Raw genomic sequence first — 18,669 nt, 5'->3', positions numbered from 1 at the left:
ATGTTGGCCAACTTCCATGCTCATACGCAGCGACAGACGGAGATCTGACATCTGCTTTTACACCAAGCATGGGGCTGGGGTGAGTCACCTTTATCCCCAATTTACAGGACAGAATCATTTTGTTACCACTAAGTAATCAGACAGGAGTAGGGAAAGAATAAGCTCAGGGACCATTTCAAGCTGCTCCTTAGGAACATCCCTGTATAAGTGTCAGTAGTTTGGCTGGGAAAGCCTTGGCTGGGTGCAGCTTTTTTCAAAGTGCAGTGTTTTTAAGTGCAAAACTAGCGTTAGACCTGCGTTAAACCGAGGAGAAACAGAAGGAGAAAAGGTCCATCAAGCAACAAACCTCAACAATCTAAAGACTCAGACTACAACTGTGCTCCCTGTACAATCACGGCAAGAACACTTCTATTGCTATTAATAATGCTGGCCTTCTGATTCTCGCATACATTTCAATGCTTATCGTACTTTTTCCCATGTCAGTTTACATCTATCAACTTTGAAACACTATCCTTTACCTTAGCTCTCTTGCTTCGCCTCACATCCTCTATCTGCTTACAATCTGCATTATTTTTCAAATTCTGCACACATTAGATCCCCACTTTTAATCCTCCCTATTACAATCTTGTTAATCTGCATACATGTTTTTTGATACTATTTTTTGATACATCACTGTTTTTTCACTTGCATTCCTACAAATCTCTTGCACTCATATCTCATTTACATTTCCAAATTTCATTCCTCCTGTTTACTTATAAACACCATGACAAGGTTTTCGCCAACTCCCTCCTTCACTCAGTCTCTACCTAATCCTCAGTTCTGCCCCCTGCTTCCACCTTTATCCTTTCCCCCTTATCTCTTCCACCTCCTCCTCCCCTTCTCCCCCCTCCTCTGTCTGCCTACTCTTCCCTCCTCTCCCATTACTCCACTTTCTTCCTGTTCTACCCCCCCTCTCAGTGGCAAACGCAGAATTTCTAGAGGGGGGTTCCAGAGTGAGTGTGGCCAGTCCATTTATAGAACATTATTAGCACTTAACCAGCTTTAATATTCGTCATACAAAGTGTATTGTCATATTTCCAGCATATACAAGACCAGCGATCACAGTAAGCCATTAAATGCAGCAGTAGGGCCATCCTGCCTGAGCTGAATGTTTTCATTTCTGATGTGGGCACCATTCCAGAACATTGGAGCAAGTCCGGGTGGCTGGGGGAGCAGCAGAAGAACCTAGCACTGCCCTGTACATATATGTACATATTGGTCTCCTTATGCAATGGATAGTGTATTATTATACAGTATTAATAATTAACCCTATTAATTGTCTTTAGCAGTGCACCCCTAACACTGCATGTTTTCCATATCTCCTAGTTGGTACACAGGGGTATTTATTACTTGCTGACACATGTTAAGATCCACAGGTGGTGCTGATCATTTCATTTGTGATACTGAGAAGAATTTGCAGCACTAGGAAAATTCTGTTATATTACTATTTCTATTTTGGTCATGGTGTGGGCCGTTGAGGGGAGTTTCCAGGCAACCGGAAACCCCCCCCCTGCGTTTGCCTATGCCTCTGTCCTACTACCCCACCACCAAAGCCTCCTCCTACACTCCTCTCCCTGTCACTTCACCCCACTGCCATCCAGATCTCCCTCCCTGCCCACCTCCTATAGGTTCCCTTTCTAGCTCAGGTGCCTGCTCCATCACTAAACTCTATTCACATCGTTCCCCCAATTTAATCTTACCTCCCCGCTACAGCAACCCAGATAATCTTATTCATATCTCCCCCACAAATGCTATCTCTCTATCCTGTGCCCTCTGGAATGCCAGGTCAGTCTGTAATAAATTGGTCCCTACCCATGACCTTTTTATCTCCAACTCTCTGAATCTCCTAGCCATCACTGAAACTTGGATCTCACTCTCTGACACCACTTCTCCAGCTGCTCTATCCTCTGGGGGCCTTGCCTTCCCCACACCCCCCGGCCTGGGGGTCGCCATGGTGGTGGTGTTGGGTCCTTCTATACACCAGTTATTCCTACCAGCTAATACCCTCTGAACCATCCCTTACATTCCCCACATTTGAGGTTCATGCTATACGCCTCTTCCAACCAGTAAACCTCAGAGTAGCTGTCATTTACTGTCCCCCTGGCTCTCCCTTCAAATTCCTTGACAACTTCGCTTCCTGGCTCCCTCACTTTCTCTCCTCAGATCTATCCTCCATTATCCTAGGTGATTTTAATATTCCTATTGACATTCCCACAGAATCCTCTGCAGCTAAACTCCTTACCCTCACCTCTTCATTTGGTCTTGCCCAATGGACCTCATCACCCTCCCATGTGAGTGGGCACTCACTTGACCTGGTCTTTACTCACAGTTGTGATATTTCTGATTACTCCAATTGCCCATTCCCCCTCTCTGACCATCACCTTCTCTCTTTTAACCTATCCCTCTCTCCTTCCCCTCCTCTAACTCCTAAGGCTACCATTACTAAGCGTAATATTGAGGCTATTGACACTGTTGCTTTTTCCTCCCTGCTGGACTCTCTTCTCTCCCCTATAATTTCTCTCTCCTGTCCTGAACAAGCTACTTCCCTGTACAATTCCTCCCTTACTTCTGCTCTTGATTCTGTTGCTCCAGCAATAACTACTCACCCTCGCAGATCCACACCACAACCCTGGCATTCCAAATGCACCAGATACCTACAAAAGTGGTCAAGAACTGCAGAGCATCAGTGGAGAAAGTCACGCTCTAAGGCTGACTTCCTCCATTTCAAATTTATTCTCTCTTCCTACAGTGCTGCCCTGTCTCTCCCCAAACAAACATATTTTAAGAACCTCATCTCAAACCCCCGGCGTCTCTTTGCCACTTTCAACTCCCTACTCTGCCCTTCCCCTCCTCGCCTTCCCTCCTCGCTCTCTGCCCTCGTCTTTGCCACCTACTTTACATCTAAAATTGACTCCATACGTGAGGACATCATATCCCATGAGACCCTCAGCACTCCTCCCCCTCCTTGCCCTTACCACCCCTCCCCTTCTGTCTCACCAACTCTGACATCCTTCTCCCCTGCTTCTGAAGAGGAAGTCATGGCCCTCATCCGGTCCTCCCCTCCTTCCACCTCCCCTCTCTCCCACCTGTCTCCTTCTGCCTGTTCCCATCTGGCTCACCTCCTTAATCTCTCCATATCATCTGGCACTGTCCCTTCTTGATTCAAACATACTCTTGTCTCCCCCATACTTAAAAAACCTAGCCTTGATCCTAACATACTTTCCAACTATCGACCCATCTCTCTTCTCCCTTTTGCTTCCAAACTCCTTGAGCGTATTGTCTACAACCGCCTTACCACCTTTCTTTCCTCCCACTCCCTCCTTGACTCATTTCAATCTGGCTTCCGATCTCTCCACTCCACTGAAACTGCCCTCACGAAAGTCAGCAACGACCTCCTTGCTGCCAAATCCAAGGGCCACAATTCTCTGCTCATTCTCTTTGACCTCTCTGCTGCATTTGACACTGTAGACCACCCTATCCTCCTGCAAATCCTTTACTCTCTCGGTTTACATGGCACTGCCCTCTCCTGGCTTTCCTCCAACCTCTCTGATCGTTCCTTCGCTGTGTCCTCTCATGACTCCTCTTCCCCTCCACTTCCACTAACAGTAGGAGTTCCCCAAGGTTCTGTTCTTGGACCTCTCCTTTTCTCCCTATATACATCCTCTTTAGGTGAACTCATTAACTCATTTGACCTCCAATATCATCTCTATGCAGATGATACTCAAATTTACCTTTCCACCCCTGAGCTCTCCCCCTCGCATCTTACCCGTATCTGCAACTGTCTCTCTGCTGTCTCTTCATGGATGTCCCAGGGCTTTCTTAAACTTAACATGTCTAAGACTGAGCTGATCATCTTCCCACCCTCTTCCACTACATCACTTCCCACAATTTCATTATCTATTGATGGCACAACTATCTCCTCTAACCCCAAAGTGCGCTGTCTTGGAGTTATCCTAGACTCCTCCCTCTCCTTTAAACCGCACATTCAGCACCTCTCGCAGTCCTGCCATTTTCACCTAAAATATATCTCCAGGATTAGACCCTTCCTCTCCCAGGATGCCACTAAAACCCTCATCCACTCACTGGTCATATCCAGAATGGACTACTGTAACCTTCTCCTAGCTGGCCCTCCCAGTCTCACCTCTCTCCACTACAATCGGTTCTCAATGCTGTTGCTCGGCTCATCTTCCTCTCCAGACATTCTACATCTGCTTCCCCTCTCCTTCAAGCCCTACACTGGCTCCCCTTCCCCTTCAGATGCCAATTCAAGGTTCTTACATTTGCCTATAAAGCCCTCACCAAATCCTTTCCCGCATACATTTCTGACCTTCTCTCCCTTCACACTCCCGCCCGTCCACTTCGCTCAACTAATGCATGCCGCCTCTCTTGCCAACTGATTACTTCCTCCCACTCCGGTATCCGAGATTTTGCCCGTGCTGCTCCCTACCTTTGGAATGCTCTCCCTCTCCCTATCAGACTCTCCACCTCTCTACAAATCTTCAAACGTGCTCTCAAGACCCACTACTTCATCAAGGCCTTTCAGCACTCATCCTAACCCACCTCATGCTCTTTCCTTCCTATCTTCCCCTTCCGTGTCACGCCAGTCTGTCTGCCCATCCCCTTAGAATGTAAGCTCTCATGAGCAGGGACCTCTTCCCTCATGTGCTTCTCTTTACATTTTCTTCTACTCTCTACTCCCCATTAGGGCACCTAACACGGGACTGCCAACTCCCGGCAGCTTATTGTGAGTGCTTTAATCACTATTTCAGCAATGTATATAAGTTGTGTCCTTGTCCTGCACTGTAATGTACTGTAAGTTACTTGTTTCTTGTTCACCTATTAGTTCTATGTACTATGTAAGGCGCTGCGGAACACTTGTGGCGCCATATAAATAAAGGATAATAATAATAATAATAATAATAATAATAATAATAATAATTATACATATATAGTAAGCCACTACTATTCAGGAAATGCCTTATATATAATACAATAGTACTGGTATAGTGCTACACCCAAAAATAGTCTGTATATGCAAATGTCTTTTCAAGAAGTCCTTCTTAATTACACCTCCCATACTCTTCAGTGGTAGCTGTATGTTCTCCTAGGAGACCATTGATATCTAGTGCCAGGAGGATGTAATACTAGAAAGAGTTAAAAACAAGCGCCTCCTGATGAGCATAGAATATGAATCGCATTGAGCTGGTTTGACTCTGTTGGTGGGACATCTGGATGATTGATTTATTTAATGTTAGAATTATTATTCCTGTGTGTTGTATAAATAGATTGTGGAAGACATTACTTTCTCTCGTCATATGGAAATTGTGCAATAATGGTTGCATATACATCCAAAGTTGGTGACTCTTGGATATGCCTACAAGGAGAAGGGGTTGGGACTGATGTCCAGTGCGGTTTACAATAAATACACAGATGTGCATCGGATTTAACCAGTATGGTACGCATATTAAATATCTTATTGTCCATTCTAAATTACTACACCTTAATGTGGGTATTTCTCACTTTATCTAGTACATATATATTTTTGCTACAGTAACTCTTCTGGTGGATAGGACCAGGCAGGACTAACTTTCACTACCCATGCTCATCAATGAGCCTTGGGAACCCATGACCCTGTCGCAGATTCACCGGTTTCCCTTCCGTGGACCACTTTTGGTATGTACTAACCACTGCATACCGGGAACATCCCACAAGACCTGTTATTTTGGAGATGCTCTGACTCAGTAGACTAGCCATCACAATTTGACCCATCAGTATCACCAAGATCATTATGCTTGCTCATTTTTCCTGCTTCCAACACATCAACTTAATGAATTGAGTGTCTCATTCAGACCCGCTCGCGAGCGCAGGACGCTCGCAAGCGGGTCCATGGTACCCAAATGCGCATGCGCATGACGGAGGGAGCCAAGTTGTCGCTCCAGGTCTCGCACCAAAGGGGGCATGCTGTCGATGGTGATTGACAGCACGCCCCCTTTGGTGGGCGTGCCAGGGGCGTGGCTGCCAGACGGAGGCGTTGCCATGGGTACGCCTACCGTCTGGGGCCGGCCCCACTGACATCACTAGTCATGTCAGTGGGAGTGATTTTGGCTCTGATAGAGCCAAAATCACTCCAGGGCTTGCGGCAGCGAGATCCTACCGCAGGGTCTCATCGCAAGCCCGATGGTCGCGATGGTCTTGACCATCGCGACCATCATTATGGAAGCTCGCATAAGCTGTGGGTGGTAACCCACAGCTATGCGAGTGTCCAAAAGGCCGCTCCAAATTTAAATAGGACGGCCCTGATTCAGAGCGAGCGCTCTGGTCAGAGCGTCTGGATCTGAATCAGGGCCTGAGCTTTCACTTGCTGCCTAATATATCCCACCCTTGACACGTTCATATATATATATATATATATATATATATATATATATATATAGCCTATCAGTGCAGGGTGAAGCACAATGGTAAATTGGCATGGTCCAGGCTTATCAGGGGAATGGCTTCATTTGTCCAGATAATTAATCAGGAATGTTTATAGTTTAAATGAGTAAATCTTCTGTCTCCATATATTGTTTCGTGTTCACTAAAGAGGTCTGAGCCAAGTTTCTCCCTCATGTTACGTATTTGGGATAACTAATCCTTTGTCATGCTTCCATAGTCTCTGCTATACACTGTACTCCTTTTTACCCAACCATCTACCACTATATACATTTTTCTTTACCAAAAGGGTGAACCCCATCCTCTCTGCAGTGCAGTAGACTTTGGCATTGTGACTTCTCTACTGCACATCAGTGACGTGCGGTGAGGTCAATGGCTGGGGAGGCACCCATGGAGATGGGTATTAGTGCTGGGAGCCTGTCTCACTCCCTACTCACATCCCTGTATCTTCCCTTGCTGCTGGCTGAGCTTCGATCTCTAAACACTGCAGTGCACTTCCTGGTCACATGACACATCCAAGGTGTTTATCAGTGCTCAAGGCATGCGCTGTACGCATCATCAACCGATCTGCATACGCTGTTGCCGTTGTGATTCGTATTGAATCAGGCCTTTATTGCAGATGCAGCAGATGCTGTACCACTGATGTTATGTGCATGGAGTCATCTATTTTGGATAAAAAAAAAAATAACTGATTTATTTATTTAAACACTCTGGGGTTGATGGAGAGCTGAGTGTATACTTATCATAGAGCACCTTGTGTCATTTAGCACCACACATGCTCAGGGATTGAAGGTACGCAAGTATGGGTGATACAGAGTTTTACACATTTGAATCACATCTACAATTACAAATGAAGAACTATAACAGGGCTGTAAAGCAGTGTTCTCATGTAGGTACAATTCAGTGATGATGTGGGGATGGAAGCGCATTCTATGCAGACCTGGACGTAAGCGTAAATGTGACTGATTCCAGATGTGCGCTTTGCACCTAGTACAGCATAGATCAAACTGTGCACTGATGAGGACTAGCAGCAAAAAAGCGTACATAGGGCCTCATTCAGAGATGGATGCAGTAGCTCAGTAGCTGTGTCTTTGGATGCAGCTACTGTGCTAAAATATGCTAATGCCTGCTGGAGGTGTCTGAAGGTAAAAGACGCCTCCAGCTGGAATAGCAGGTACGAGTGGTGCATCTGAAGATGCAGCATCGGATAAACTCGCGACCATTGTGAGTTTTTCAGACTGGCCGTCTCCTGCCGCACACGAGAACAAAAAATCTGCATTCTCCAAAACAGACCCTATACCTGGAACTCCCAGAAAATGGGGCAACACTCCGCTGTTTCCAGGAACATAGGCTGGTGACACCCCTTCCCCAACCCCTAATGAGTTGGGGGCACTGCATGCTAGCACACAGGACTCCTTCTGCACATGCACAGACCCACAAAAATCAGAGATGTACATAAACTGTCGGGTTTACATTAGGGGTGAGCGGGTTCGGATTTCTGAAATCCGAACCCCCCCGAGCCCCCCCGATCCGAGTCAGGCTCGACTTTTCCCGCCTGACTCGGATCTGAAATCGAGGCAAAACGTCAACATCCCGCCTTCCGAGTCTCTCGGGTTTTGGATCCTATATAAGGTACCCGCGTCGGCGCCATTTTCTCACTCGGCTGGGGACAGTGAAGAGGGAGGGTGGGAGTTAGGGCTGTGTAGTGTAGTGTAGTGTAGTGCTGCTGTTGTCCACTACTTCAAAGTCCATAGGGGCTGGCTGTGTTGTGCTGTGCTGCTGTTGTTAATAGGGGCTGTGTCCACTACTTCAAAGTCCATAGGGGCTGGCTGGACTGTGTTGTGCAGTCAGTTCTCCATAGGGGTTGTGTCCACTCCAAAGTCCTGTGCAGTGTCCCAGTCCTAAAGGGGTGCTGTAGTGTTGTCCAGGGGGTGCTCTGTCCATCAGGGGTGCTCCCCCCAAGTGCTAAAAAAATAATATATTTTCTGTGTTTGTGAATTGTGTGCGCAGTAGCCGCACGTGCATCAACAAAGTAGTGCCAAGTGTGCGCCTGTGTCATAAGTAAAGGGCCGGCTGGCTTGACCGTTAAAGGGTGCTGTAACCCCAAAGTACACTCCAGTCCAAACCAAAAAAAAAATTATTTTCTGTGTTTGTGAATTGTGTGCGCAGTAGCCGCACGTGCATCAACAAAGTAGTGCCAAGCGTGCGCCTGTGTCATAAGTAAAGGGCCGGCTGGCTTGACCGTTAAAGGGTGCTGTAACCCCCGAAAGTACACTCCAATCCAAACCAAAAAAAAATTATTTTCTGTGTTTGTGAATTGAGTGCGCAGTAGCCGCACGTGCATCAACAAAGTAGTGCCAAGCATGCGCCTGTGTCATAAGTAAAGGGCCGGCTGGCTTGACCGTTAAGGGTGCTGTAGCCCCCGAAAGTATACTCCAGTCCAAACCAAAAAAAAAATTATTTTCTGTGTTTGTGAATTGTGTGCGCAGTAGCCGCACGTGCATCAACAAAGTAGTGCCAAGCGTGCGCCTGTGTCATAAGTAAAGGGCCGGCTGGCTTGACCGTTAAAGGGTTCTGTAACCCTCAAAGTACACTCCAAAACAAAAAAATATATATTTTCTGTATTTGTGACTTGTGTGCACTGTGGCTGCACGTGCATCAACAAAGGAGCAGCGCCAAGCGTGCGCCTGTGTCCCATAAGTAGAGAGCCGGCTGGCTCATTTCTTAAAGGGTGGTGTAACCCACAAAGTGCACTACTCTCCAGCAAAAATAAAAAAATATTTTCTGTGTTTGTGTGCACTTTAGCCGCACGTATATATCAATATAACATAAATGGAGGACCAAACTTTCTCCGATAAAAATAAAATAGGGAAAGATCAAGAACCACTTCCTCCTAGTGCTGTTGCTGCTGCTGGGAGTTGTTCATCATCCCAGAGAGGAAGTAGGAACATCACTACTTTTACTAAACAATTGACCCACCAACAGTCCCTAGTGATGAGGATGAAGTTCGACAGCAGTCATCCTGAAGCAAAACGTATAACTGAGGCCTTGACTGCTATGTTGGTGTTAGACGTGCGTCCGGTATCCGCCATTAGTGCAGTGGGATTTAGACAATTGATGGAGGTAGTGTGTCCTCGGTTCCAAATCCCGTCTAGATTCCACCAGCATCCTCAAAGCAGCAGCAACAAGCGTGCGTCTGTCTGTTAAAGGGTGGTGACACCCTCAAAGTGTGCTACACAAACAATTAAAATATTGTTCTTTTTTTTTCTGTCTTTGTGAAATGTGTGGGCTGTAGCCGCACCAGCATCCTTAAAGCAGCAGCGACAAGCGTGCGTCTGTCTGTTAAAGGGTGGTGTAACTCTCAAAGTGCTCCAAAAAATAAAAAACTATTTTTTTAATGTGTTTGTGACTTGTGTGCAATGTAGCCGCACTTGCATCCTCAAAGCAGCAGTGACAAGCGTGCGTCTGTCTGTTAAAGGGTGGTGACACCCTCAAAGTGTGCTACACAAACAATAAAAATATTCTTCTTTTTTCTGTCTTTGTGAATTGTGTGGGCTGTAGCCGCACCTGCATCCTTAAAGCAGCAGCGACAAGCGTGCGTCTGTCTGTTAAAGGGTGGTGTAACTCTCAAAGTGCTCCAAAAAATAAAAAACTATTTTTTAATGTGTTTGTGACTTGTGTGCGATGTAGCCACACTTGCATCCTCAAAGCAGCAGCGACAAGCGTGCGTCTGTCTGTTAAAGGGTGGTGACACCCTCAAAGTGTGCTACACAAACAATAAAAATATTCTTCTTTTTTCTGTCTTTGTGAATTGTGTGGGCTGTAGCCGCACCTGCATCCTTAAAGCAGCAGCGACAAGCGTGCGTCTGTCAGTTAAAGGGTGGTGACACCCTCAAAGTGTGCTACACAAACAATTAAAATATTGTTCTTTTTTTTCGGTCTTTGTGAAATGTGTGGGCTGTAGACGCACCTGCATCCTTAAAGCAGCAGTGACAAGCGTGCGTCTGTCTGTTAAAGGGTGGTGTAACTCTCAAAATGCTCCAAAAAATAAAAAACTATTTTTTTAATGTGTTTGTAACTTGTGTGCGATGTAGCCGCACTTGCATCCTCAAAGCAGCAGCGACAAGCGTGCGTCTGTCTGTTAAAGGGTGGTGACACCCTCAAAGTGTGCTACACAAACAATAAAAATATTCTTCTTTTTTCTGTCTTTGTGAATTGTGTGGGCTGTAGCCGCACCTGCATCCTTAAAGCAGCAGCGACAAGCGTGCGTCTGTATGTTAAAGGGTGGTGACACCCTCAAAGTGTGCTACACAAACAATAAAAATATTCTTCTTTTTTCTGTCTTTGTGAATTGTGTGGGCTGTAGCCGCACCTGCATCCTTAAAGCAGCAGCGACAAGCGTGCGTCTGTCTGTTAAAGGATTACATCGGTGACAGCATCCAAGTAGGCATGTCAGACAGTCCGTACCTGTTCTGGCAGGAAAAAGAAGCAATTTGGAGTTCCCTGTACAAACTGCCTCTATTTTACCTGAGTTGCCCCCCCTCCAGTGTGTACTCCGAAAGAGTGTTTAGTGCAGCCGGGAACCTTGTCAGCGAAAGGCGTAGGAGGTTGCTTCCACAAAATGTGGAGAAGATGATGTTCATAAAATTAATTATCAACTCTTCCAGGGAGACCAGCCTCCAGAACGTACAGAGGGACCTGTGGTTCCAGCAGGGACGAATTAATACTCTGTGAGGATGAGGATGTACACACTGAAGAGGGTGAGGAATCGGTGGATGAGGAGGATGAGGATGACATCTTGCCTCCGTAGAGCCAGTTTGTGCTGGGACACATTAATTGCCAGCTTGTTTTGTGGGGGCCCAAATGAACCAATCATTTCAGCCACAGTTGTGTGGCAGACCCTGGCGCTGAATTGATTGGTTTGTTAAAGTGTGCATGTCCTGTTTATACAACATAAGGGTGGGTGGGAGGGCCCAAGGACAATTCCATCTTGCACCTCTTTTTTTTCTTTGCATTATGTACAGTTTGGGGCCTAGTTTTTCAAACTGCCATCCTGTCTGCCACTGCAGTATCACGCCTAGATGGGTCACGTGTTTGTGCCGCCCACTCGTGTCGCTTAGCATAGTCATCCAGCTACCTCGGTGCAACCTTTTGGACATAAAAACACTATTGTGAGGTGTGAGGTGTTCAGAATAGACTGGAAATGAGTGGAAATTAAGGTTATTGAGGTTAATAATAGCATAGGAGCAGAAAAACCTACAAATTCTGTGATTTTAGCTGTTTTTATACTTTTTTTCAAAAAAATACAGATCCAAAACACAAAACCCAGAACCCAAAACACGGAAGGGTGGTTTTGGCAAAACCAATCCAGATCCAAAACACGAAGAAAGATCCAGATCCAAAACCAAAACACAAAACACGAAAAGTGTACACCCCTAGTTTACGTATATCTTTTAGTCAGGCCCATATAGCGTAGGGTACATAGTTAGATGTGTGTGACTTTGCATACGGGTGAATATAAGTTTTTTTTCCATAAACACAGTTTGGGAGCAATACCGTATATGCACAATTTGTGTTCACCTTTGCATCAAGCCCCCAGTATATGCAGTCTGTTGTCTTCACATTGCAGCATAATACACTTTAGGCGTATGTAAATTTGTTATTTACTGTACGTACATCTCCGATGTTTGCAGATCTGTGCATGTGCAGATCTGTTTCTGTTTCGAAGTGTCCCAAAAGCCGCAGCACGATTGACATGCTGCTGGCATTTGGGGACTGCGACGGGCAGTGTTCCAGAAAACAGGGGCATATCGGCCCCATTTTCTGGCCATGCGGAAGCCAGTGGCTGCACCCTTGGACTTAACGTCACTGGCCCCAGCAGCGTAATTTCACCAGACATCCTGAGTAATCTAATGGTTACTCAGATATCTGATGTTCACGTAGTTGATCTGATGCTGCGTCTTCGTATGCAGCAGCAGATCAGAGAAGCCGGCAGTGGGCGTTTTTTTTTACTAAGAACGCCTCCAGCAGCTTTTATATACTTTCGTACTACCGCTGAGTACAAAGAAACAACAGTTGTGCCTTTAGCATACATCTCTGAAGGAGCCTCTTTGTTTATAATTAGTAGAACATGTCATCTCTGTAGTAGCCCACCAATTATCGGGCCCATAGGGTCCTCCCAAGGGAATGGGTATGAAATACCGGCAATCGGGATGCCTCCTGTCAAAATACTGAAAGCAGCATCCCGATGGTCGGTATTCTGATACGGGTCGGGTAAGTATACTAACCCTCTCCTCTTCTCTCCCTAACCCCAACTTCTTGTAGCCTAACCTTAACCAATCCCAACCCCTAAAGCCAACCCTCCCCATTTGTGTCTCCCCCCTCAGAACCTAACCTGAACCCACCCCAGTGGTGCCTAACCCTAGCACTCCCCCCAGGGGTACCTAACCCTAACTTCCCTCCAAAAAAAACCCAACCCCACTATGCCGCCTAAATCTAACACTCCCCCCCATGGCTAACAGCTAAGACGCCCTGGCTTAACTCGTTCAGGATGGCGTCTGTCTAGATTCCGATTAATGGATTAAGATAGGCGTCGGTATTTTGCTGCCTATCTTTAGTCCCGTGTCAGGCTTGCGACATTGGGATTTCGACCGGCGGCATCCCGTCCAACAGTCTCCTAACTACATCCCCTCCCAAGGTCACTCTTCTTCAGAGCTCACTCATACACTTTAGGGACAGACTCCAATTACAGTAATTCCTCACAGTCCTGCACTGCAGCTTGGGAGTACCTTTTCATGGCTTCCATTCTCAATACACACTTATTATCGACAGGGCCGGATTAACAATGGGGCGGGTGGAGCTTCAGCTCCAGGCCTCCCATTAAAACAGGCCCATCATCACCTCACTGCTGTAGTGTACTGATACATAGACAGGATAAAACAATTCCTGTTACAGCAGCAGCTTGCCGGTGGCCATCTGAGGCTCAGCCCCCAAGCACAAGCCCCTCCCCCTCCCGCGGGTCACGACCCCCCCTCCCCCACAGTGATCATTGTTACTACCTGCTGCCAGATAATGAGAAGCAGGGAGTGTTGGCCCCTCTGTGTCCTGCATGTCGCTCCTCTCAGGTCTCCCACCGGATAAGCTCCACTACAGATGCTCTGCCCCCAGCTCTCCTCTCCTGCTCCCACTGGCTGGGCATAGTGTGTGCTTGCACTGTACACAGAAGATGGCAATGTGGGTGAGACAGCGCTGCCATACACAGAGGTGACCCAGCCCTTCTCTCCTGTCCCATCGCCCATTCCGTCCTCTTCCCCCTCCCCATATATGTGCTTCTGCCCTCTCCTATGTTGTTGTGCTCTTTACCATCTTTTCTTTGCCCCTTCTCCATATATGTGCCACTGCTGCTTCCCATATCTGTGCCTCACTCAGACTACCATATTTTTGCCTTTGCCCCTCCTTATATGTGCTTTTACCCTTTTTATTCTTTTACTGCCCCTTCCCCATACCTGTGCGTTTGCCACATCCCCATATTTTTGCCTACTGCCCCCTCCATCATATATGTCCCCCCTTCATATCTGTTACTCTGTCCCCTCTCTATGTATACCCCTGTTCCCTTTTCCCCTATGTGCCTCTTCCCATGTGTGCCTCTGCCCCCTCAACCAATAGCTGCTGGCTGCCGATCAGAAGAAAAAAGATTGAACATAGAAGCGACCGCCAGGTAAGCACAATTTTCAATTATTAAGAATTATTCTCCATTTAAAAGGAATGCTTTATTTTTAATTATTAAAAGTTTGAAAGTATTTTTTTAACCACGTGCCAGCCTCTCTGCACCCGCAGCTCCACCCCCAATTTATCCCGATCACTGCAGGCCACAGTGGCCAAGCAGCCTAGCAACTCCCAGCAGCCACAGCTCCGCTCTGCCCCTACTCACTGCTGGCCATAGTGATTGGGCAGTGTTTGTGGGATGTAGTCAGGAAGCCGACGGTCGAAATGCCGACCGCCAGCTTCCCGACAGTGAAAGCCTGGCATGGGACTAATGATAGGTGTCTAAATACCGACCCCTATCATTAGCCCAGGGACGTATCTATAATGGGTGCAGGGTGTGAGGCCCTGCACCGCACACCCTGCACCCATATTATCTAAAACTCACCCATCCATGGTCCCAAGTTGGGTGTCAGCACTGCAGAGGACACCGGAAAATGGCCGCCGCAGCCATTTTTCTGGCGTTCTGTGCATGCGCAGTAGACTCTGGGCACACTTTAGTGCCCAGAGTCTACTGACTCTGCGGTGGCCGGCTAGCAACATCGGGTCCCCTCCTCTCTTAAGACACCCCTGCATTAGCCCCACGCCGAAATCCCGACACCCGGCATACCAAACGTAGGTAAGCTGCTCATAGCCGCAGGGGGGGAGGGTTAGATTTAGGGACTCCCAGGGGGACTTAGGGTTAGGCACCCCCCCTGGGACAGTTAGGGTTAGGCTAGGGGAAGGGGGAGTTAGGGTCAGGCACCACCAGGGGGAGGTTATGTTTAGGCAACCCCCCCGGGAGGGTTAGGTTTAGAGTGCGGGGAGGGGGGTTAGGTTGCAGATCTTGGTGGTAGTAGCAAATATTCTGACGAGGCATTTGGCTACCTTAAGAGAGTCATAGTTACTCTCTGATTCTGGGCCAGGGTTTCGTGCGTAGCAGAGCAGCTCCCTCGCTGTGATCTATTGAAAGTCATCCCTCGAGCCAAGCTCATTTTTTTTTTTTGCCCTTCTGCTCCTTCTGGGGGGAGGTTAGGGTTAGGCACTTCTGGGGGGAGGTTAGGGTTAGGCACCCCTAATTGAAGGTTAGGGTTAGTGGGGGGAAAGGGGAGGGTTAGGGTAGTTACTCACCTCAGTTGGGAATCTTCATCTGCCGGCCTTTCGGCGTCGGGATTTCATCCGCCAGGTTGAGGTCTGGCGGTCATATATACCGATTCATATATATGTATGTACACACACACTGGATATGTATATATGTATAATGTATACACGGTCATACTATGGGTGTGTGTATTGTGTCTATGTACAGCGTTTATCCCTGCCCCCCATTCCGCCCTCTACACTGTCCTGCTGTGCCCCACCCACTTTGCCACAACTCCACCCTGCTAACCCCCATCGCCGCCCCTCTTGCTCTGTCCCACCTGGTCCACACTTCGTCTCTAATACAGTAAAGTTTTTTTTTTTTAAACTATAAAACTATCTTTTTTTAAAAAAATATCGCATTATACAATAATAGCCATTTAAACTTGATTTTGTCTTTTTGTTAAAAAAAAATATTAAATCAGGTTTAAATAGCTGTTATTTACATAATTTGATAATAATAAAAAAAATCGACAATTTGGGGGATATTTTTGGAAAAATTTTAGCCAGTTTAGTGGTTACATACTTTATCTGTTTATTTTTTATGTGTGTGCGTGCATGCATATATATATTATATGTGTGTGTGTGTGTGTGTGCACCAAACCCCCACAGCACTGGTCACACCCCCATCATGCTGGTCATGCCTCCTGCAGAAGTACACAATAGGCCCTTTATAAATTTCAGCTCCAGGCCCGTTTGGACCTTAATCTGGTACTGATTATCGAGGCTAAAAGTGGCAGTGTAGTGTACACCGGCTCTGCCTCCATATGGGTTTTATCTCTTGCTCTCTCCTTTCCCCTATCTCCATCTCAGGAGTTTCATTCCTAAATCTCATTCCACCAACAATCCCAACACTCGATTCTCTTACAGATTTCAGAACATATCTCCTTTATTCCACTCCCTGAACCTGACCCCTCCCATTTGCCTCGCACCAATGTGATTTCCCCTCAAATAAAAAGTTATGATCAGCCTAAACATCTGTGCGCGTTAATAAGCACCTTAATAAGCACACTGTTTCCTGAAGTATAGAAGATGACACATAACAGTGCTGAAATAACAATCCTGACAAAAACTGCAAGAGAAATTATTTAACAAATACATCATTTAATTTAAGCCACTTAAATATTCAACATTGAGAAAAATGAAGTCTGCTCCTTTCCTAATTCTTTCAATTTATAATGCTAAGTATGGTGTACGTATGAATACCGCACACCATGTATCCCACTTCAATGCAGTGTTTGTGTCTTACAATCGTCTTGCTAAGGTTGTACCTTACTCTCCAGTGTCTCTTTTGTTACTTCTCAGTGATCATCCTCTGTTCTTTCATTCTTTGTGCATGTTGTACCCTATGATGGGAATACAAATTGGCAGCAGAGATATATTATGCATCATCCTGAAATAGTTTGTAACAAGGGGTCACGGTGGTTATTGACAACCGAGATGTATATTTCTCCTTGAAATCACGGATGTATTTCTGTTTCAAGCCACAACAAATGTAAGCTTTGTTATTCGAAGGGGCAAGTTGGGACAACCATTTTACCGATACATACAACATCTTTCAAGCTCCTCTCTAACAAGATGTGCCAGGAGCCAACTAAGGTCTAATTACCAAACCTCTCGGGGAGGAGAAAGTTCAGCTGTGACAGGACAGAATAGAACAGATGGAATGCTAAAGATAGAGAGGCTCTCTACTAGCTCCCTACATGGAAGCCTCCGCTCATTTATGCATCAATCCTTTAGGGCTCAATCACACGTCATGATTTGCCAACATTGCTAATACAGGCATTCAGTTCATAGTGGATACATAAAAGGAATCACTGACCACCTTTAATGAATAAGACTAACATTTTTCTAAAATGTAACCTTATGCAGTTCATAGAGAAGCCATTGATCTGAGATCTGTTAGTGGTGTCTAGTAGTTCTAAAATGACCCAGGGCCTGATTCATTAGGGATCACAACTGCGATTGCAATAGCTATTACGCACGCAGTCTCACTGCGATAGTATGCTAATCTATTGCAATCGCTATGCCGCCGCAGCACTACATAAGGACGCCCACTTTACCTTACACATATCCGTAATCCTTAGCAAGACTGCAAAACCATTGGTGACATCGAGTACCAAAGCAGCCTCATGCACACTTGCACAAGCTCTGACCTTACTCAGGAATTGCTTACCTAGTTGCACACTATGAGGCCTCAGGCTGCATGAAGCATTGCAGTGGCTTATCTATGCATTTCCATGCAACGGCGGTGAAACGCACTGGACGCCTGCATTTCGCCAACCCCCCCGTCACCACCCCCAAACGGCACTTCCTGTCAATCACTCTGCGATGGGTCTGCGTAGTTACTGCGATGCATAGTTGCACTTGCGATCGGTAATGAAACAGGCCCCAAATGCCAATCTTATTGTCCTCAATATGTGATCTGCAGGTGGTGGTGGTTGCGAAACTTTTTCAAACTCGTGAATAACTTTTTGCAATTAGGAGTGAATTGTAATAACTTTGACGGTGGACATGGAAATAGATACTCGTTTGTTGTTGTTGTTTTTTGGGGGGGCGAAACACCCTGGAAAAGTGCACCCGCAATACTTTTTTATTCGCGCAAATGTAAATATTGAAATACCTCTATAAAATTTATTTTATTAATTTATCTGGATTGTGTGCTCATGATGAAAGCAGTAAAAAATGTACTGAAAAGTACTGTAGCGTTATTTTATAACCACCCTCCATGTTAGGTCTTTTTTTTACGAAAAACAATGCTTGTTCCAGCCACAATTATTTGTAAGGATAATCATAAGAGTAATGTGACCTCTCATTATTTGTGGAATTTGGGAACATATACAGTAAATGTACATAGTCATGTACAAAGCACACACCTGTCACCAACAGCGCTTGAGCACCTGTAAAAATCAGATCCTTTTGTGGGAAGAAAAAGCCTCCATGGTGACTTAAAAAGCAGACCTCACCTATATACTGTAAATCGTCCTCTAAACACATTTGTATACAGTTCAAATCAACATTATTGAGACCCATAGGCGCCGAAACGGTGGGGGGACAAAGGGGCAACTCATCCTCTTGGACCAGCTCTGCGCCCTTCTTCCCTCCCATTTTATATATTCCTCCCCCACATCTCCCCCTTTGTACTTTCTTTCTCCGTCCTTGGACCCAAACACCCTCCCCCATTTGAGGCACCTCTGAACCCCCCTTGCGGCACTTCCAGCCCTCCCTTTGCTTCAACCCTGACCCTCCCTTTTCCCGCCAAGTTCGGTTCTCAGAATGAGGCAAAAGTCATCTTTCACAGACGTCTGTGCCGAG

The sequence above is a fragment of the Taudactylus pleione genome, unplaced genomic scaffold, assembly GCF_031769625.1.
Source record: "Taudactylus pleione unplaced genomic scaffold, aTauple2 ptg000270l, whole genome shotgun sequence".
Lineage (NCBI taxonomy): Eukaryota > Metazoa > Chordata > Amphibia > Anura > Myobatrachidae > Taudactylus > Taudactylus pleione.
The sequence above is the reverse complement of the archived record's forward strand: the minus strand, read 5'-3'. Positions refer to the sequence as shown.